The sequence below is a fragment of the Mustela lutreola genome, chromosome 12 (genome assembly GCF_030435805.1).
Source record: "Mustela lutreola isolate mMusLut2 chromosome 12, mMusLut2.pri, whole genome shotgun sequence".
NCBI classification, from domain to species: Eukaryota; Metazoa; Chordata; class Mammalia; order Carnivora; family Mustelidae; genus Mustela; species Mustela lutreola.
In genome coordinates, this window is record NC_081301.1 from 71,827,569 (window position 1) to 71,849,163 (window position 21,595).

General features: G+C 45.3%; 1 long non-coding RNA gene across 1 annotated transcript; it reads left to right on the forward strand.

The window, feature by feature from the left end:
- Positions 1-787: 787 nt before the first annotated feature.
- Positions 788-1,563, forward strand: LOC131812740 (uncharacterized). The gene is made up of 2 exons (XR_009346460.1): positions 788-958; positions 1,246-1,563. It is a non-coding gene; the product is annotated as an uncharacterized LOC131812740 (long non-coding RNA).
- Positions 1,564-21,595: the final 20,032 nt, after the last annotated feature.

Below are 21,595 nucleotides of genomic sequence, written 5' to 3' on the forward strand. Positions count from 1 at the left end.
AATCCTCAATTTATGACATTCTGTCACAGATATCTGCATTTAACTCATTCCATTTGGGGTGAAGCTGGGTCGGAGTGTGGTGTCTGTCTACTCCAAGTGCGGTGTACCAAGCAGTGGGAAACTCATGTCTCATGAGTCTGAGTCTGTCTCATGTCTGGGTTTGTCAGACATGCAGAATCTCAGACCCCTCCTCAGACCCACTGACTCAGGATCTTCATTTTTGCAAAGATCCTGGGGCTCTGCATGCACATCAAAGTCTGAGAAGCACTGCTCTGAGAGTCTCTTAAGAAGAAGGGGTTTTTCTCAGGTTGTGTAGAAGCCCAATGCAGCACCATGGGCCACAAAATGGGTCTTCCAGCTCAGTTCTGTTCACAACAGTTACTCGAGGAATGTGGGCGGATGGTAGAGGCCTCCAGGGACTCTTGGAAATTCAGACGTGGGGTCAGAGAACTTCAGCTCTGCCAACTTCTCTTTTCTGCTCTGTTCCTACTTCTAACTACACTCAACTCCACTGGACTGTCAAGTTCCAAGGTAGGCTGTTGGAGGGCTTCTAGAGGAATCCTCTAAACAGAAAACAGCTCAGCTCCAGCTGCCACAGTAATCCTCCAAGAAAGGATGAGAACCACAAAGACAAAACGATGCTACATTTGGGAACAAAGGGCAGGAGGATAGTGAGAGGAGATGGTCTCTCCTCATCCGGTTTATCGAAGTGCACTTTTATTTCAGGAACTGAGAGGTTTCTTAGAAAGGGTGTAGTCCAACTTCCTTGTTTTGCACATGAGGGAATCAAGAGCTTTCATGGCCATCACATCGCTACTGGCAAGGGGAGAGTCAGTGATCCCATTCGGCTCTTTGGCTTCTAGGCCCAGTCCTGATTCACTCCACCTGTGATGCCAGGATGGTTTGCTGCCATCATTTCCAGCTCCCCTCAGGGTGCCTTCTGGCACCCACCTCAGAAGTAAGAGAGCTTCTGGGACACCTGGGTGGCTCAGTGGGTTAAGCCTCTGCCTTCGGCTCAGGTCATGATCTCAGGGTCCTCGGATCACGTCCTGCATTGGGCTCTCTGCTCAGCAGGGAGCCTGCTCCCCATCCCCCCACCACCTGCCTTTCTGCCTACTTGTATATCTGTCTGTTAGATAAATAAATAAATAAACTTCAAAAAAAAAAAGGAAGTAAGAGAGCTCATTTCCAGACTCTCACAGTTGGGGTCTGGATATGATTTGCATGTTTTTGCTCTTTCTGCAGGCCGACCTGGGGACGAAAGTGAGACTGTCTGCAAGCAGCACAGCCCCCTGGAGTCGGGAGACATGAAAGGACACGCAGTTTTGCCAGTGCAGATGCAGGACAAGAGATGGGTTTCTGCGGGAACAGCTGAGACCACGAGGCTTTCTGATCCCTGACCTCACTGAAGCGGAAAGCAATCGTTCCTGGACAGCTTCTCGATTCCCCAGCTGTCTGATGGCAAGGGAGTCAGACCAACACCTTAGAGGGCCGTCCCTCCAACCTTTCTGATGATTTTGTAAGCACGAAACTCACATACTATTAAACCCTTTTGTGCTTTAAGTCCCTAGGGCCCTTCTATTTTCCGCTGCTGACTGATACATTTCACTCTCCTAAGTGCGAGGCATAAATTTACAGTCAGCCACGTTCTGGGGGAGCTCTGGGAAGAGCCATTTTTGCTCTTTTCTCTCTGAATACTAATGCACGTGATCTGAAACACAAATATTTTTCACAACTTATTCTCATTTTGGAATTTATATTATGTCATCACCTGACTTCCTGGAACTGTGGGGTACAAGAGTATCAACGCTGTCATACCTCAAAACTCTAGGCATCAGGACAAATGCCAGAGGTTTCATTCAGTTTGAAATTGGGGTGCTGGCTACAGGAATGAACGCAACTGACTCAATGAGAGTTGCTGGGCAAAGGAACATTTTATTTTTTCTTCTTAACATTTGTATGAGACATTTCTGATGCTTAGTACTTCCTTGCTTTGTCACAGGAAAGCACGCATTTATCCATATGGAACATTTGGCCCAGAAGGTGGTATGTATTACAGCCCATAGAAAGGTTTGAAGTTAACCTTTTAGAGAAAAAATTTATTTCAAAATTTTTAATCTTCTTCCTGGTAAAAATTCCTGTCCTCCTCCTGTGGTCTAATTGATTTTCTTGTGGATATGCGTGACTGGCTCCCTTCCCTAGAACGTCATGAATTAAGACACATGAGAATATTTTAGTGAAATCTGGCGAAAATTTTGGTCAGGTACAGTTTTCACGTATGTCTTACTTCATGGCGTTCTAGGGAAGGGAGCCAGTCACGCGTCCCCCCCAATCAGATCAAAGGAGAAGGACAGGAAATTTTCCTTTCTGTCTCTCGACTGCCTGAGGATTCTGTGCCATTCATATTTTCACGAAGTTTTGTGAGGACCTGACCCTAGCTGGATCTCAGTCTTGGTGTGAAAAGGACCCCCACACAGAAGGGTGTCTGGTGCACACTCATGAGTCATCAAGAAAAGCCATCTTCCTCACCTGCACCCCCAAAGTGGTTCTGTGCATATTCCAGCAACCTCCGTCGTTTCCAGCTCCCTGCCTAGAAACACAGCAGCCCCTCCTTTGTCTATTTCAGTGCTTTCCTGTTTGCTTGACGTTTCTGGCAAAGAGGATGGGAGGCAAAACTGCTGTCCACAGCAAGGTGCCTCATTCACCTGCGCAATGGAGTCCACGCCTCGCAAACCGGGTGCTGAGAGGGGCTGGGTTCCGTTTTGAATGCTGCCCACTGTTGAAGCCAACCAGTTACCTGGACACAAACAAAAGCTGGCTTCGCTTCCCTGGGTCCGCACGTCACGGAGGGGTCAGGGGTGCTCGTCGTTCACCGGTTACATCATCGGCTTTTTGCCAGAATGGCTGACACCACCGGCTGTTTCCCTCTAGTGCAGACTTGAGGTCCCCAAAGAGGACGGGGTGTCCGGAAGCTCCACTTACATCTGGACCTCGAGGTTCCAAATCAAACACGACCCGCTCAGTGGGTGGTGCAGAAAAGAAGCTGATGCAGCTTTCTTTGCCCCGGCAGCCTCGACCTTTCTCCTGTAATCTCTAATCTTGTGTTTAATCAATGTTTAACTTCTCCATTAATTTCCATGATTTCTGAGGGTGATTTTTCACAACTCAGATAATGCCTTCGAAGTGCGGGCTGAGCGGCTGGCTCCCGCCACAGAGTAAACACTTCAGCCTGCTACTGTCTTCCGAATACGCTCCCTTATTATGTGGGCTCATAAATGTCCTCAACGACATTTCATCCTCTTTCTTTCCGCCATCTGCATAATTGCCGGCGTTTGAGACGCTGGCTTCTCCCTTTCTTTGCCACTGGGAAAAGAATTGTTGTTCAACTTTCCCTAAATTACTGTTTTTCTGGTTTCTTATCTCTCATTTCTTGAGCAGTGGTATATAATTAACTCAGAAATTTTGACGTTTTTCACTTTCCTGCCTTTTCTTTGGCAGTTCACCTGCTTTCTACTTTCTTCCTCCCCATCTGTTTATCCCAGGGAGGGGTACTTCTGCCCACATTTTTCTTCCATTTGTTTTTTAAAAGGCTCTGTGGTTTCTTGGAAGAAGAAAAAGTTATTTGCTGTCATAGATCCCGAATGGTCTCCTTTGTCATTTTGCTCTGGTTCCCTGGGTCACGTCTCCCATCCTCTGTGCGCGGCTATTGGACTTGGAGGCGCCGCGTAATCCCATAATGGAACCACATTTAAAAGCCGGGCAGATTCCTCAGAGTCCTATTGCTCTAATACGCTCCCATTACCGGCATGTGTCGATTTGTGCCCAGACAGCAAAACTACTGGGAGGATAATTTGAAAATGGCTGAGAAGAGCAGGATGTTGTGGATCTTGGCAGACTTTTTCCAGTGTTCTTTTCTCCTCCACAAACAGGCTTCCTTATTCTATTCTATTCTCTCTTTACTATGTTGCCTTTTCTTATAAAAGCAAGTGATTTAAATTAGAAGTTCTGTGATACGATTTTTCCCATCAGGTATATATACTGTCCTTTAAACACAAATTGAAGGATTTTGTGCATACTGTTGTACGTTTTATTATTTGTTTTTCATTTAAACTTGTAACTCGAGGGGCGACTGGGTGGCTCAGTTGGTTAAGTGTCTGCCTTTGGCCCAGGTCATGGTCCTGGGGTCTTGGGATCGAGCCCCACATGGGATTCCTTGCTCGGTGGGGAGCCGGCTGCTCCCTCTGCCTTTGCTCCTCTCCCCCTCTCGTCTTCTCTCTAACTTGCTCTCTCTCAGGTAAATAAATAAAATCTTAAAAAAAAAATATTTACTTGTAACTTGAAAATTATTCCAGTCTTTCTCTCTGTTTTTCTTTTTGGTTTATTTTACAAAAATAGTATTAGATAGCGTTATTACTGTTTTCACTTAGCAATATATTGTGATCATGCTTCTGTACTTGTGTTGCCTTTAAAGTGATTTTTAAGAGATCTAAGTTTCCTTTTTAGGACTCTGTTGTAGGTGTCACTGACTCCCCTTCAAAACAGGCCAAGGAAAAGAAGACACAGAGAATTTCCCTCTCCCATTCACGTGGGGCCTGCCATTTGACTTCCTGCTTCCAGGGTGAGAGGCAATCCCCACTGCTCTCAGAGAGCTGAGCTCTGCGACTTTCTCTCTACCATTGGCCTGCCTGCAGAGGTGCCCACATAGAACTTGGAGTGATATTGGTGTCCCGTCACGAGCCTATTCCTGACACAGAAAGTGTGTCCCTTAGGATCTCCTGAGGAACACCATCTTCTGGGGGCTCTGAGGGCCTCATATCACCACAGCACCCACTTCTCAGACTTTTGTTCTTTAGTGGAAAGTCCTATTTGAAAGCGGCATTTAGTACAATTATAATGTGCATCCACCACCCCTATCTAGTCCCAATGGATTTCATTCCCCCAAAAGAAACCCCATTACCCTAAGCAGCCCAATCCATCCCTTCTCCCCACAGCCCCTGGAAACCACCACCTGATTGTTGTCTCTATAGATTTACCCATTCTGGACATTTGGGCAGAGAATGAAGGCCTAGGAACGCACTGGCCCAGGATATACCCTGCTCTTACCGCCCCAATGAGCTTGACCCTGAGCCCAGTAAGTTGTGGCAGCCAGGGGACAGCACTGAGGCAGGATCACAGGGCCTCCCAGGAAGGACAGGCTGTTGACTGTGCAATTTCTCTTGGAAGGAAGTATGAGAAAATATGCCAATATGATATCCCTAGAACAACTTGACAATAATTTGCCCAACTTGCTTTGCTGGGGAGAGATATGCAGAACCTAAGAGCCTGAGTAGAGAAAACAATGAATAGCAACACTGAAGAGACAAGTTTTACAGCTTTGGGATTTTCCAAGTGGCTGAACTGGGTGGTTCACAAGGCTTGGTTATAACAGAGGTGTCTAAATTTAGGTATATAACAGAATCTCCTGTGGAGTGGCTTAAAAATATGCTACAGATTTCCTGGGATTCAGCTTCCTTGGGCTGAGTAGAGGGAATGTTGGGAATCTATATTTTTAAAAATATGCTCTTCTGGGAGCACCTGGGTGGCTCAGTCGGTTGGGCATCTGGCTTTAGCTTGAGTCGTGTTCCCAGAGTCCTGGGATCGAGCCCTGCATCAGGCTCCCTGCTGAGCAAGGAGTGGGCTTCTCCCTCTCCCTCCGCTGCTCCCCCCCACCTCCACGGCTCATGCTCTCTCACTCGCCTGCTCTCTCTCCCTTGCTTGCTCACTCTCTCTCTCAAATAAATAAATAAAACATTTAAATACACACACACACACACACACACATATATATGCTCCTCTGATGATTCTAATGCACATCAGAATTTGAGAAAAACTACCCTATAGGAATTTTCAGTAAGAGGAGAATTTAGAGGCTAGAAAAATCAAGCCTCTTTCCTGGTCAGAAAATTCCTTCTCAAGGTGCCTACCAATTGTCCTGACTCTGGGGCGTGATTATAGCAAATAAGACATTAAAAAAAAAAAGATTTTATTTATTTATTTGACACAGAGAGAGGGATCACAAGTAGGCAGAGAGGCAGGCGGGGGGGGGGGGGCTGGGGGGGGGGGTGGATGCAGGCTCCCTGCTGAGCAGAGCGCCTGATGCGGGGCTTCATCCCAGGACCCTGAGATCATGACCTGAGCTGAAGGCAGAGGCTTTAACCCACTGAGCCACCCAGGTGCCCAGGAATCCAAATTCTAATTAGAAATTTTCAGAGAGCCTTAGGACTTCTAAGCCAACAGGTGTAACAGGGACTAGGTTTGCCGGTCCATCTGAAATACCTGGAAAAAGCTGGACAAAATAACAAGGTGTCAGATATAAGATCATAACAGTTTTTCTCTCTACACATACTAGCAATGAAATAACAGAGGTTGAACTTCAAAAAACATGCTATTTATTACAACATCATTATAGAATACTGAGAACCTCATTTGATGAAAGATGAGCAAGATAAGTACATCTGAAAAAAACAAAACATTGCTGGCAAAAATAAAGGAATATCTAAATAACGTGAGAAACATGCTGTATTCGTGGGTCAAAATGCCAAATAACATTCTTGTGGGATTTTGTAGAAGCCGATAAAATTCATATGGAAATGTAAAAACCTAGAAAAGCCAAACTTTTACGATCAAGTACAAAGTCAGACAACTAATGCTACCTGATTTCAAGACTTATTTTAAAGTTACAATATTCAGGGGCACCTGGCTGGCTGTCAGTTAGGCGTCTGTCTTTAGCCCAGGACACCATCCTGGAGTCCTGGGATCATTGCTAAACAGAGTCTGCTTCTCGCTCTCCCTCTGCCCCATCCTCCTCCTCCGCCTCCCCCTCCCCTCACCTCCCTGGGGAGTTTGCTTCTCCCTCTACCCTACCCTTCCCCCCTCCCCTCCCCCTCCTCTTGCTCAAGCTCTCTCTCTAATAAAATAAATAAATAAAATCTTTAAAACTACAATAGTCAAAATATATGGTATTGATGTAATAGACAAATAGATGAGTGGAACAGAATATGGAGTCCAGAAATGAGATGTACACATACATGGACAATTGATTTTTGACAAAGTTGCAAAGGCAATTCAATAGAGAAAGGAAGGTGCTGAACTGCTGAATTTCCACACGCCAAAAATTCAACCTGGATCTATACCTTGCACCACAAAGAAAAATGCACTCAAACTATAATGGGCCTAAAGGCAAACCTCAAACTGTAAAACATATAGAAGGAAACAGGAGAAAATTTTGTGAGCTTACGTTAGGCAAAGATTTTCTTAGATATGACACCAAACCATAATCCATAAAAAGATTGGTCAACAGAATTTCATCAAAATTAGAAATTTCAACTCTTCAAAACTCGAGACTATTAAGAGAAAGGGCAAACCACAGTCTGGGAAAAAATATTTGCAGATCATGTATTTGATAAAAACTTGCATGCATAATATATAAAGAACTTCCAAAATTCAGTAAGAACACAATCAACTAAATTTCTAAAATGAGCAGAAGAAAAAAATGGGCAAAAGATTTGAACAGACACTCACAGAGGAAGACACATGTTGACAAATAAGCATATGAAAAGATGCTCAATATCATTGTCATAATGGAAGTGCGAGTTAAAATTACAGCGAGTTAAAATTATCAGAATGACTAAAATTAAAATAATTAAACATATCAAGTGCTGGAAAGAATATGGATCAGCTGGAATTTTCATACACTGCTGATGGGAATGTAAAATGGTACAATGGCTTTGGAAAATAGTTTGGTGGTTTCTGAAAAAGCAAATCATGTAACTCCCATGTAAGCTAGCCTTTCTATTCCTAGGTATCTTCCCAAGAAAAATGAAGACATATGCACATATGCCCACAATTCTCAATATCTGAATAGATAGACAGATTGTGGTACATCCCTTCGATGGACTGCTACTGAACAATAAAAAGGGATTAATTACTGATACTAGAAACAACATGGATGTCAAAATCATTATGCTGTGTGAAAGAATAAGAGTACATATTGTATGATTCTGTTTATATGAAATCCTAGAAAATACGAATTATAGTAACAAGAGCAAATGAGTGATTGGCCTGAGTTTGTGTGGGGTCCAGGTTGGAGAGATTATAAAGGGACATGGGGAAATTTAGGAGGGCAATGGATATTTTGCTTATTTGATTATGAGGGTAGTTAAACAGGTGTATAGTATACATACAGTCAAAACTTATCAAATTGTGTATTTTAAATGTGGGCTGTTTGTTCATTGCATCTTAATAAAGCTACTTTTTAAAAAGGAAGATCTGTTGAAGTCACTTCCTGTGACTGTTCAGTGGCAGCTGAGAGAGGAAGTCTAGAGCAGAATCTGGTGATGAAGTGAAGTAGCTTTGGGTCACTTGGCTGGCCACGCACCACCCAGATCATCTTTCCTGGGATCCAATCACCTCCAGCACCGGCAGAGGTGAGAAAATGTTCCAAAGTGTAGTTCTGGTTGTATCTCGATTATAATTAAAGCTGCACAGAACCCCACATGAATTAAGTCTCCTCAGCTAATGTGTCACTCCTAATTTAATCTAATTAGCCTCTGACAGAGCCTCAGTCTGCCTCAGAGGCAAAATTTTCTAAATGAAGTGAATTTAAATGGCTAAGTAATTGCAAACTGGGGGGCTTTATGGTAAGAACAATTGTTATTGTTCTTTTGATTACTTGCTCAACTGGATTATTCACTCATTACCATTGGAACCTCTGGGACTTTGAAGTGGTACCCTTGCAGCTTGTAAATAAAACATTTTACAAGGTAGGCCAGAAAGGAGGGTCCCCAAACAGGCTTGGCCTTGGGGAGCTGTTGATTATGTTGATTTTCTGAGTGTTTGGAGAATCTTAAAGGATATTTCATGAACAAATGAACAGCCTGTACCGCCCATTCAAATAACCCACAGCACTACCCCTGTGTTTGGAGACATCAATGTTTATTTGGTCCCGGGATCTAGGTGATGGGCTTTGAGGTCATCCTGTTTATCAGTTGAAGGTTAACTGTTCAACTGTTTTGACCTTATGATTCAACCTGCTGTACAGGGTAGACTCCTATAGCGGACATGGGGAGGGGAAAAAAACAAAAACCCAAAAAACAATGATCCGTGTTCTAGACTGCTTCTCATCCCCTGTGTGATGTGGACAAGTTGCTGGAGCTTGCCGAGCCACAGGCAGAGAGGTTCTTTGGGAAAAGACCAGCTTTGCAAGAAGAATCCACCAAAGCTACCATTGCTCAAAGGCTTTTCGAACAAATCATTGAACTTCCTTGGACTTAAGTTCTGTTCCCTTGAGTGAAACAGTCACCTCACAGAGCTGTGATAAAGACTGAACATGATCAGCTATGTGAAGCATCTCATACTTGCGAATGCTATTATTTCCCTCATCTGTAGTGAAGGAATTCAATTAGGGCATTTGAATGGTCCTTATGTCAGTTTCCTATGGCTGCCATCACAAGGTGCCATGACCTGAATGACTTAAACCAACAGAAATGCATTCCTTCACTTTTCTGTAGATCAAACCTGAAATCACGGTGTCAGCAAGGCTGTGCTTGCTTTGATGGCTCTGTGGAAGAATCCTTCCTTGAAGGATTCCGCTCCTCGTGGCTCTGGGCGGTCCTTGGTTTGGTGGCTGCATCATTCCAGTTTTGCCTCTTCCTTCACATCACCTTGGTCTTTGTGTGTCTCACATTTCTCTCTGTCTTTCCCTTATAAGGGCACTTGTCCTTGGATTTAGGGCATCCCTGGGTAATCTTGAGTGATCTCATCTCAGCATTACATCTGCAGAGAACCTTTTCCAAATAAGGCCATAGTCAGAGGTTCTGAGCAGACATATATTTTGGAAGGGGCCACCATTCAACTCACTATGTCCTTCTATTTCGCTCTCGATGTCAACATTTGGCCAAACTTAAACAAGTTTGAGGGGCATCTGGGTGGTTCTGTCAGTTAAGTGTCTGACTCTTGATTTTAGATCAGGGTTGAGAGATCGAGCCCCGTGTTGGGCTCCATGCCTCTCAAAAAAAAAAAAAAAAAAAAGCTTGAGTTGTCTATTGAGTAGTATAAAAGCTATGACTGATTTTGACATGTTCATATTGTCTTAAAATATGTTTTTTCATCATTTCCATGTAAAAAATGCATCCAATAATTTGCTATGTATGGTGGGAATAGGGGCTTTATAGAGAAAGAAGTTTATTGAAGACAAATTCATGCAAACTGGACAAAGAAATAATAAAATTCAAGCAGCCTGTGGTTCCGTAACAACAACAACAAAATGTTTGGCCAGCAGGAGCTGGATTTAATTATTAAGGAAGTAGGAGGAACATCTGTCCCTGCTGAGTCAAGTTTGCTAGAATTGGTGCTTCTTGGTTAATGACTTTTGGATTTCTTCTTCAGCTGGTAGTTGTTTACTAGTCTAAAGCTTCAGTTGAAGATATAAAGGGGAAGATGTTCGAAAGAATGTTCATAATAGATAACAGTAGCTCACTGTACTTCTTTTGCAGATAGTCATTAAAATTATGCAAGTGTGGGATGTCTCCATGTCCTCTGGTCCTCATTTTAGAGACTGAGCCACTGAGGAAGTCTAAGAACACGGAATGTGTCATTAGAGCTATAGCCACCAGATTTAAATCAGGGTGAAATGGATGTTAGTTGAGTTAGCCCGTTCTCAGATGATCTGTTTTATTTTATTTTTTTAAAAGATTTTATTTATTTATTTGACAGAGAGAGAGAGATCACTAGTAGGCAGAGAGACAGGCAGAGGGGGAGGGGGAAACAGGTCTTCTGCTGAGCAGAGAGTCCGATGCGGGGCTAGATATCAGGACCCTGGGATCATGACCTGAGCTGAAGGCAGAGGTTTAACCCACTGAGCCACCCAGGCGCCCCTCAAATGATCTGTTTTAAAGTATAGGAGTAGATGCAAACCATGAGATTTAAAGGTGGCTGGATTTTATATTCTCTCCACCCTGTGCATGAATTAAGTTCAGGACAGACTCTCCCTTCTTCTGCATCCTTCTGGGCATGGATAATGGGAAGATGCTGGATTGGTGGCCACCCCGTTATGTCCTCTCGGTATTTCCAATATCCCCTGGGCCACTGCCCCATGCTATCCCAGCCAATGACTCAGTCTTGGAATATCTAGTCATCAGTGCTTGGCAAGTAGAAGAACCCTAACTTCTCAATCTCCATTCCAAGAAGAGATTTACATGCACAGCAAGTCTATGTTTTATGAGGGGAAGAGAGCTCTGTCTCTGAGGGCGGTGGTCTTGGGACTCATGCTGGGTGTTTCTAGTTTGCATCTCCATCTCCATTCTCCATCCTTCCCCAGCTGCTATAGGCCTTGGGAAGCTGGACTCTAGGATAGCATCAAAGATTCCTTTGCTCTCTGGTTCCCCATTGGATTCAGCCAGTACAGTGCTGCAGAATGAGGGAGAAAAGTGAGGTTGGGGCATTTTATTCATGTTCCTTCTGGGCCACCAATGGCTGGCCACATCCCTCCATCCATGGTCTCAGGTCCTGGCTGGCTGCCCCTTCCTCCCTGCTCCCTGTGTGTATGGGCTTTGGTAACCTTCAGGGCAAGAAATAGTAATGAACTCCTCCCAGCCCTTACTTGTTCTGGAGTATTACATCCTCTCCTGTGTCTTACTCTCCCCCTGCACAAAGCCTTGTTAAGAGAACCGTCATGCAGTTCTTCTGAAATCATCCTGAGCTGGGTGTGTCATCTGTTTCCGATAGAGATCTTAACTGATGTGGCTCCTTCAATTATAAAAATTTAAAAAAACTGATATCCATCTCATGATGTCTTTGGGATTAAATGGGATAACACACGAAAAGCACTCAGCGTAATAATGAGCACATAGTTTTCTGCTCAGTAAATGATAGCTGAAGACTTATTTCAGAGGGGAGCTGGGATGGTGCTCTGATGGATGGCATGGAGCATCAATTCAATTCAATTAAATTCAGTCCTACCAGCATTTACTAAGCTCTTACTAGGTGCAAGGCCCAGAGTCAGCCAGGTTCCAAAGGTACACTAGTGAATTCATCACAGTCCACTCCTTCAGAAAACTCACAAGCAGCAGCTTTGCCCCCCCACGTTCAGTCATAATTTAACAAATATTTATTAAGGGTTTACAGTCTTTCTAACCCTATATTAATAATACGTGGGGATCAAACAATGAGTAAAATAGACATACCCTTGTTCTCAGCAAGAGGACAGGCTACTGGGAGGAAAGAGGCATCCGTCATATAATTACATCAGTGTGTATGTTTTACAAACTGATAGGAAGGCTCTGAAGGGAACATTTGTTTCCATAATGTCTAAAAACCTGGTCTGAGCCAGGTCAGAGAAGGCTTTGCTGAGGACCTGATACTGATTGATGTAAAAGGGTGAGTACGTGGGGTGCTCAGGTGGCTCCATTGGTTGAACGACTGCCTTTGGCTCAGGTCATCATCTTGGAGTCCAGGGATCGAGTCCCACATTGGGCTCCCTGCTTGGTGGGGGATGACCCTCCCCCCTCTCGTGCTCTCTCTCAAATAAATAAAATCTTAAAAAAAAAAAGAAGGTGAGTAGGATCCAGCCAGACAAAGAGCAGGGGAAGAAGGGCATTCTATTCAGAAGCAACCCTGTGTGTGAAGGTCTTGTGGAGGGAGAGGCACAATGTGTCTGAACTGGAAAGAGGGAAGGAGAGACTAGTGATGGACTATGGAAAACAACACCTGAGAGGCAGGGGGCCAGATGGCCTGGGCTCTGAAGGCCAGGTCTTTATTTAAAACAGACGAAGACGCAAAGCCACTGAAGGATTTTCAACATAGGGGATCCATGATCATTTCAAGGTTTTGGAAACATGACTTTGGCTGCAACACAGGAAATAAGATAGGTAGGAGAGTTAGGGGCTTTTGCCATAGTCTGGGTGAAAGATGAAAACTTGAGCTGGACCGACACCAGAGGAGCTGAAAAGAACTGGACCAATCCAGAAGGCATTACGAGGATAAAATGAACATGAAAGTTGAGTGTGGGGTGAATATAGAGAATGAGGGAAGAGGGTATCCAAGAAGAATCCTAGGTTTCCGTCTGGTTGGTGATGTTATCATCCAAAAGATATAATATTGGCCGAAGATTTGGTTTGGTGTGGAGGGGGTGGGAAGACCACGAGTCTTGAGTTTGGTATGCCTTTTGGGGCATCTAGGTAGGGACGTCAAGAAGAATTTGCAGCTGACACCCACCAAATGCTGACAAGATATAAAACCACAGGGACTCTCATATATAGCTGGTGGGAATGCAAAATGGCACAGTCATTTTGGAGGGCAGTTTAGTGATTTCTCTCTCTCTCTCTCTTTTTTATTAAGATTTTATTTATTCATTTGTGAAAGATAGAGAGAGAGACCATGAGGGGGTGACGGGGGTGGAGGGAGGCAGAGGGAGCAGGAGAAGCAGGCTCCCCACTGAGCAGGGAGCCAGATATAGGGCTCGATCCCAGGACCCTGGGATCACAACCTGAGCCAAAGACTGATGCTTAACCGACTGAGCCACCCAGGCATCCCAAAACTCTCCATACTCATACCATATAATTTAGCAGTTAGGCTCCTTGGTGTTTACTCAGAGGAGCTGAAAACTTACATCCACCCAAAAATCTGCACAAGGACCTTCTAGCAGCTTTATTCACAATTGTCAAAACTTGAAAGCAATCAAGATGTCTTTCCGTAGGTGAATGGGTAAATAAACTGTGCTACTTCCAGGCAATGCAATATTACTCAGCACTAAAAAGAAAAGAGCTATCAAGTAATGAAACGACATGGAGGAAACTTGTATGAATATTACTAAGTAAAGAAGCTGATCTGAAGAAGCTACATACTGTAGACTCCACTATGACATTCTGGAAAAGGCAAAACTATGGAGACACTAAAAAAGATCAGTTGTTGTCAGCAATGGGGTTGGGGAGAAGGATGAATAGGCAGAGCACAGAGGATTTTTAGGGTCGTGAGAATGCTCTATGTGATATTGTAATGATGGATATATGTCATTAAACATTTGTCCAAACCTAGGAAGTGTACAACCCCAAAATGAAACCTGATGTAAACTAAGTGATTATGTAGGTTCATCCTTAGTGACAAATGGTGAATGATGCTGGTAATGGGGTAGGCTAGGCATGTGTGGGGCATGAGGTATATGGGAAATTTCTATACCTTCCTGTCAATTGTGTTATGATCCTAAAACTGCTCTTAGAAATAGGCTTAACAAAAAAGGAAGGAATTTGATATGTGGGTCTGGAACTCTAAGGGGAGATCCAAGATGGAGATTGGATTTATTTAATTTATTTTTTTAAAAAAGATTTTATTTATTTATTTGACAGACAGAGATCACAAGTAGGCAGAGAGGCAGGCAGAGAGAGAGAGAGAGAGAGAGAGAGAGAAGAGGAAGCAGGCTCCCTGAAGAGCAGAGAGCCCAATTTGGGGCTCGATCCCAGGACCTTGGGATCATGACCTGAGCTGAAGGCAGAGGCTTTAACCCACTGAGCCACCCAGGCACCCCGGAGATTGGATTTAGAAACCATTAGAAAGCAGATGGTAATTAAAATCATGAGCTGGTCTTGGGAGACTACCCACTGAGAGGGTCCGTGAAGAACTCAAGAGGTAACAGGCAGAGCAGAACAGTGTGACGAAGAAACCCAGACAGAGTGTTGCAAGAAAAGGGGAGCAGTCGAATACGTGTTCCTAGGAAGTCAAGAGGAGAACTGAGAATTATCTGTTAAGTTTAGCAACATGGAAGTCATCAGTGACCCTGGCAAATGGAAGTGAAAGCTAACCTCCAGTAGGGTGATGAAATAAAGGGAGTTTTTATCCTCAATGACCCTTCTTCCATCTTCTCAGGAGCTTTGACTGTGAGACTGTAGCTGGAGACGAGTAAGAGGGTTAAGAGAAGGATTTTGAGGGATGCCTGACTGGCTCAGTCAGTAGAGCTTGTGACTCTTGAATTTGGGTTAGTGAGTGTGAGCTCCACATCGAGTGCAGAGATTACTAAAACAGAGAGAGAGAGAAGCAAGAGAGTGAAAGTCCGAAAGAGCAAGAGAGAGAGAAGGATTTGGTTTCTGTTTAAGATATGAAGGATTTGAACATTTTTAACCGATAATGGGATGGATCCATTTGAGAGAGGGGTGGCTGAATGAGCCAGAAGGACACGGGGAAGGTGGGGCATTCTGCTAAGAAGGCAAGTGGATGGGTTCCAAGCTCAGATACGGGATTGGCTTTAGGAGAAGGGAAAGAGAATTGGTTGGGACCGATGTAGCTAGATTTCTAGCTGAGGCAGGAAAAGTTGAAGAGCTCCTACCTGAGGCTTTTAGTTAATAAGGGAAGGAGGAGGTGAGCAGCTGGAAGTTTTAGAATAAGAGAATGAATTGAGTAGAGAAACGTTCCAACAGTGTTGAGAACAAAGCACGACTTCATGAATTTGTGGAGGGCCCCATGTATCCAGTTAATGGGACTTTCTCTAGCAGTGTCCAGGTGTGAGAGCAGATGGTTGGGTACGTCTAGGGGGAGGTGATGGAAGCCAGAAGGGCAAGGCATTGAGACAATTGCTAAGAATGACATTGAACTGACACCTTGTGGGATCTATGCTGGAAAAGGCAGGCTGGAACTAAGAAGGCATTGGATTAGAAAAAAGTAAATGATGACCACCAAAACCCAGGTCGCTTGCTCTATGAACGTCCCCCTGGTTATCTTGGGGAGAAGTGATTTTTGCCTTCCTCCTGGTTCCTCAGGCAGCCATGGACATATCCTCCCTCACCTGGTGTTTGTATTTATGATTATTTATGTATTTATGATGCTCATCAAAAACTTCGTTGAATCCACTATGTGCTGTCGAAGAATAAGACAGAGTATCAGAGCCATTGACAAATATAATGATAATAATAATAATGCCGTGATTTTACTTGCCGGGTGAGGGAACACACAGTGAAGAAATTCACTGACATGTTTTCTGGGAGAAAGAAACTCAGGGTTTCCTAAAATGAATTAGAAAAAACAGGTTTCATGGTGGCTATCCTAATTAAGGACTGACAACAGGCACCCTGGACAGGATGGTTTAGAAACAGTCCCATTGTTCTTTGTCATGAAAGAGTCTTTAAGTGGCTTCTGGGATGGGCCTAGCAACCAGTGTTGCTTCAGCCAGTTAGAACCCGTTGAGGTGAGGCAGCATTCACATTTGGCGTCTCCTCAGCCAGGGCTGCTCTGAGTGAACACATTTTCCTGTCAGGGTGCAGGGTCTTGTTCTATGCCCTGGGGAAGCAAGGAGGCTGGGGCTGGCGGGGGTGTTCCTAGCCTTCTTGGAGCTTATAGCCCAATGTGGACAGCAGAAAAGTAACTGGGAAAGTAAAGAGCAGGGAGATGATGGGAGAAGGTCAGGGCAGCAGGAAGGCCTTGGGGGAGGCTAGCGGGCCTGATGCAGGGGACTGGCCCTCCAGAGACTTGTCTGGTGGCCAGAAATTACCAAGGACAAGTGAACTTGGGGGAGGTGGGTGGACTGTTTCGGTGAGGAAGTGGCTGGTGGCCCAGGCTTGAGGCTGGAGAGAGCCAGGCCTCACAGAAGACCTGGATTTGGCGATTCTGGAAGCCCGACAGGCCGAGTGTGGACTCGAGTCAGCGCGTCGAAGTCAGAAACTTGCTCCCCTGCTTAAGGAACTGTGACCTTGGGAAAGCAACTTAACCTCTCCAGACCACAGCCTCCTCCTTTGTCAAAGGGCAATCACAGCTGCACTTATTCATAAGGGCACATGGGATCAAATGAGATAATTGGCTTAAAAGTGCACTTAGCATGATAGCAGCACGTGTGACAAGCACTCAACAAATATCAGCTGTTATTACTACTCAGGGTCAAAGAACGTAAGAGAAGTGAGGAACCTTGCAAAAACATCTAGTTGTACCACATTTTTCAAAGAGATTCAGTGACCTTCCTAAGGTGTGCAGGTTTCTAGAAGAGCGGGTCCTGGATCTGGGTGTTCACTTTCTCGGTCTTATCTGATGATAAAGAAACAATTGCATTTAGTGCCTGGGTTCAAATCCGCAGTCTGCTAAAAGAGATTAAGTGACATTCCTCAGGTAGGCTGGTTTTCATCTGGGCCGGGCTTTCACCTAGTCCTGGCTTCTGGGTGTTTCTGTTTTTGGTCTTATCTGAGATTAAGAAGCAACCTGTCTAGTGCTGGGGTCCAGAGTCCCACACTGCTGCTGACTACTCTGTGGCGTTGGACACTCGAGTGAAGTTGTCTACCTTCTGCTACAAATGGGGTTGAACACCCCAGTAGGTTGTGGGCACCTACTGAGTGGATGAGTACCTGTGTACCCAAGTCACTGTAATTCCCCTTACACATCCAGACTCTTACGTAGCCAAAACCCGGGTGAAAAAGGAGCCTCACCCTGATCCTTTTCTTTTCAAGAAGGGATTAAGCTAGCCCGTGGGACACCAGCACGAAACACGGCCAAGGTCACTTCCTTATGCCTGCTTTCTGACCTTTCCTCCCATTTGCTAAAATGAAAGGGCATCACAGGGCAGCCAGGTCTTGGATGACCCCCAGGTGACCATGGGAGGGTCCCAGGTCCCTTACATTTTTTGGTTCAGGGAGTCGCCTTGGAGAGTTTGTTCGTTGTCGTAGTTACTAATTCATGGTAGAGCATGACGTGGAGGAAAGGCAAAAGGGCGAGGGGGGCTGGGACACTGGGAGAGGGAGAAGAGGGCATTTCGGTAGAAAGGTGGGGTTTGGAGACAGGGGGTGGTAGATCTTCAATGCCCCACTCAAGAGTTGGATGTTTCCCCCAGATGGTGGGGAGCCAGGAGAGGTTCTGGAGTTAGGGAGTAACAAAATCTAAGTGCCTTCAGGGGAGATAAGGCATTCAGGGCAGAGACGGGAGGTGAGAGAAAGGGGGCCCGGCAAGAAGTGGGGGAATGGGAGAGCTGTTTCAGAAGCAGAACCAATGTGACCTGATTGGGGGTGGGGCCCAGGCACGCAGCAGGGCCAAGGCTACACGGAGATGGCGGGCTGTGTGATGAGACAGGGGGCAACGTCGTCTTGCCCGAGTACTGTGTTTGGAGTCCCAGATTGATTCCCTGTGTTGTCTGAAGCATGGGGGCCTCTCGGTAGATTGGTACCCACCTGCGTCACAGTTCTCCCTGCACGTGGACGCCCCGTGGAGTCCAGCCCTCAGTAGAAACGGAACCCCTGTCCTGATTCCTTCCTCGCCAAGGTCTCCGCTGCCACTGGCCTGTAGAGATGCTCACCCAGAAGGTCATGGGAGCTCCGTTTTCTCTCGACTTCAATCTAGGAAAAGTGGTATCCCGTACATGTCATTTGTCATAAAACTCAGATGGCCTTCATGGGACTCAGTGGTGCTTTCCAAACTCTCTGGGGGGAAGGACTAATTAAAAAAACAAAACAAAACAAAAAAACCAAAACATTTCCAATCCATCATGGGCCATTGTTTTTATAAAAATTAATTTCTAAAAAATGGAATAGAAAAGATGAAAAATACAGTTCCCAAAGATTTATTGTTTGAGTCAACAGGCATACATTTGATCTGTCCAATTGCTATAGCTTTTTTTTTTCTTCTGTTCTGGTATTCTTCCTGAACAGGTGACTTTGCAGAGCAGAGTGCCAGTGGCCCGCAGGACAATCTGCAGACTCCTCGTTATCCTGTTCAAACCCTCTGTAGTCTCTGCCAACCTACTTTACAGGCTTGCCAGCTCTTGGTCTGTCATTGAAACACTCCAAGTTGTCAACCTGATTTGCTCACTGTCCCTCAACTCATCTTTGTCTTTCTCATGCTATTTTACGTTACCCTGGCCTCAGAATGTTCCATCTCAGCCACCGACCCTGAATACCCATCTAATTCCTAACAGCAGCCCCAGCAACCCTGTAGACTGAGCACCTACCAATTTCCAGGCACTACGCTTTTACTCACGATTGCATTGGCTCTGAATAGCAGCTAAGTACTAACATTTGTAACGCCTTCTCTACATTAGAGCTGATCCCGTTACCGCTGTAACAATAATCATTGGCAGAGGAAAGGTCATCGATCTGGGCCAGTAAGAGCTCAATCCTGGGTTTTTGCTGGGACCAGGGGGAAGAGCCAAGCCAGTGGAACACAGGTCTGCAAATGCCTGTGGTCATACCTGCTCCTGAGAGAGGAGAGATGTCTGAAAGTGATGATGCATAGAGGAGAGGAAAGCCAAGAGATGTAGGGACAGCTCCAGTCCTCTGTGATTCTGGTGGATGCTGGGGTAGGCCACTTAGTTCTTCACTGAGAACAAAAGCCTTGTTCTCCAGCTCCTGGGACAATTGCCCTAGCAGAAGAGAGCCACCTATCCTGGGTCATGCCCCTTTCCAGGGCTGCCTATAGCTAATGCCAGGTTGATACGGGGGTATGAAGGGTGACCCCCTTGCCCCAACTCAGGACAACTTTGAAGGGCCATCCTGGCTTAGAGCTCCCGGCAGGGCTGGGTAAGCTCTCTACTGCTATGGTGCCTCAGCTCAGCTTTCCCCTCTGCCCCCTCCTGCTGCTGTAATAACCAGCCTGTTGCTAATATTATCAGCAGGGGAAAGAAAATAGGATTAATTTCTCATATAAGAGAACAGACCCCTGGGGCATGGGGTGGAGCTGACGGAGTAGAGAAGGAATCACAGAAATAGAACATGGTGTGGGAAGGAGCTCCAAGAAGTCAATGGGCCCAAAGCAGGACATACCCTATGAGGAACAGTTGAAGGAAGTGAAAATACTTACTGGAGACGGAAAGATTTACGAGGATTATGACGGCATTCTTCATCTTTGACAGGCAATCAAGTAGAAGCTGGATCAAACTCCAGCTGAGTTTCCCCCTTGAGCCCTGCAGTTCATTCCCATGCCTTTAGATCAGGTCATATCACTCCAGCTTAAAACTCTCCAGTAGCTCCTCACCATACTATTTATGGAACACATGTGTCTTGTTAATGATCCGGAGGTCTTTCATTATCTGGTCCTCGCTTCACTTTCTCCCGTCATCTTTTGTGGGTCTTCCCCTCACCCACCCTTCTAGCTGCACTGGCCATCTTCTTGCTATTCCTTGAATACACCAGCCCATTGCTTCCTCAGGGCCTTTGCACCTGCTGCTCTCTTTGCCTATACTTCTGCGAGTTCTTCACTCACCCCATTCCCTTTTTTCTTCAGTCTGGAAGGAAAGGTCAATTCCTAAGAAATATTCCCTTGACGAGTTCCTACCTTATTGCCCTGCCCAGGCAAAGTGGCCTATGCGTAAGTCATCCGCTTGGCCTTGTAGGCTGCAGGCTTCCTATCGCTGGGTGGTGACAGGGGTCAATAACAGAGTCATACAGAGGTCTCCGGCATCTGTTCAACGTGTCCTCTGTGCCTGGCTTGGAAATGAGAGCTCTGCCCACATCATCTCATGGCGCACCCATGACACCCAGCTAGAATAATCATCTCACTATACAGACAAACTGGAATTAGAGAGACTGGGTAACTGGCCTAGGTCTCTGGGCCAGTGAGGCTGGAGCTGGGAATCCAGCAAGCCTGTCTAACTCCAATCCTGAGCTCTTCCAAGCTTACCAGGGCTGCTTTCCGAGGGATTACATTTCAGGGAGACTGAACTGGAGGAGGCAGCATTCAGGGTCCTAGCTCGTCTGAGATCCTTAGGCGCTACATGTCTGACACATGAAAGGGCAAACTCTTGACTGGAGCTACTGTTACTGGTTTCTAGGCTACAGTAGCCGTCATTACATTTCAGATGTTATATTTAAGGAAATATTTTGCTTCGGAGACTTTTGTCCTCAGTGAGGGTTTCCTTCACTATTCTAGTTTTTAACCCCTCGCCCCAATGTTCCCTGTCCCCACTTCCTATTTCATTTTCCTCTACAGCTCTTACAGCCCATCTAACATACAAATCTGCGCTTGGTTTTAAGGTCTTTGACCTTAAAATGTAAGGTCAAAGAAGGCAGGAGTTGTGTGTGTGTGTGTGTGTTTTAAGATTTTATTTACTTGACAGAGAGACAGCAACAGAGGGAACACAAGCAGGGGGAGTGGGAGAGGGAGAAGCAGGCTTCTGTTGAGCACGGAGTCAGTCCTATGTGGGGCTTGATCCCAGGATGCTGGGATCATGACCTGCTGAAGGCAGTCCACCCAAGGACTGAGCCACCCAGAGCCCCAAAGGCCATTTTATCTGTTTTGTTCAGGCTCTGTCCCTAGTGCAGCAGAGGACAGTGCCTGGCACATAGTAGGTCTTCAATAAATGTGGTTCCACGAATCATTGTATGCACCAGCTTAAGACAACGGTGTAGTGACTGTGAAGAGATCAGGATGGGGTCTACGGAGTCTCGGGTCTCAATGTGGCATTCTGGGGACAGTTCCCGGTCTCTGCGACTTTTTCTTTTTTTTCTTTTCTTTTCTTTCTTTTCTTTCTTTCTTTCTTTTATCTTTTTTTTTTTTTTTTTTTTTTTTTTTTTGCCAAACACAGATACAGAAAACCGTGGTCTCCAATAGTTCTGAATTTCTAGGAATCCTGAAAGGACGAGGGCTGAATGAAACTCCAGCTACG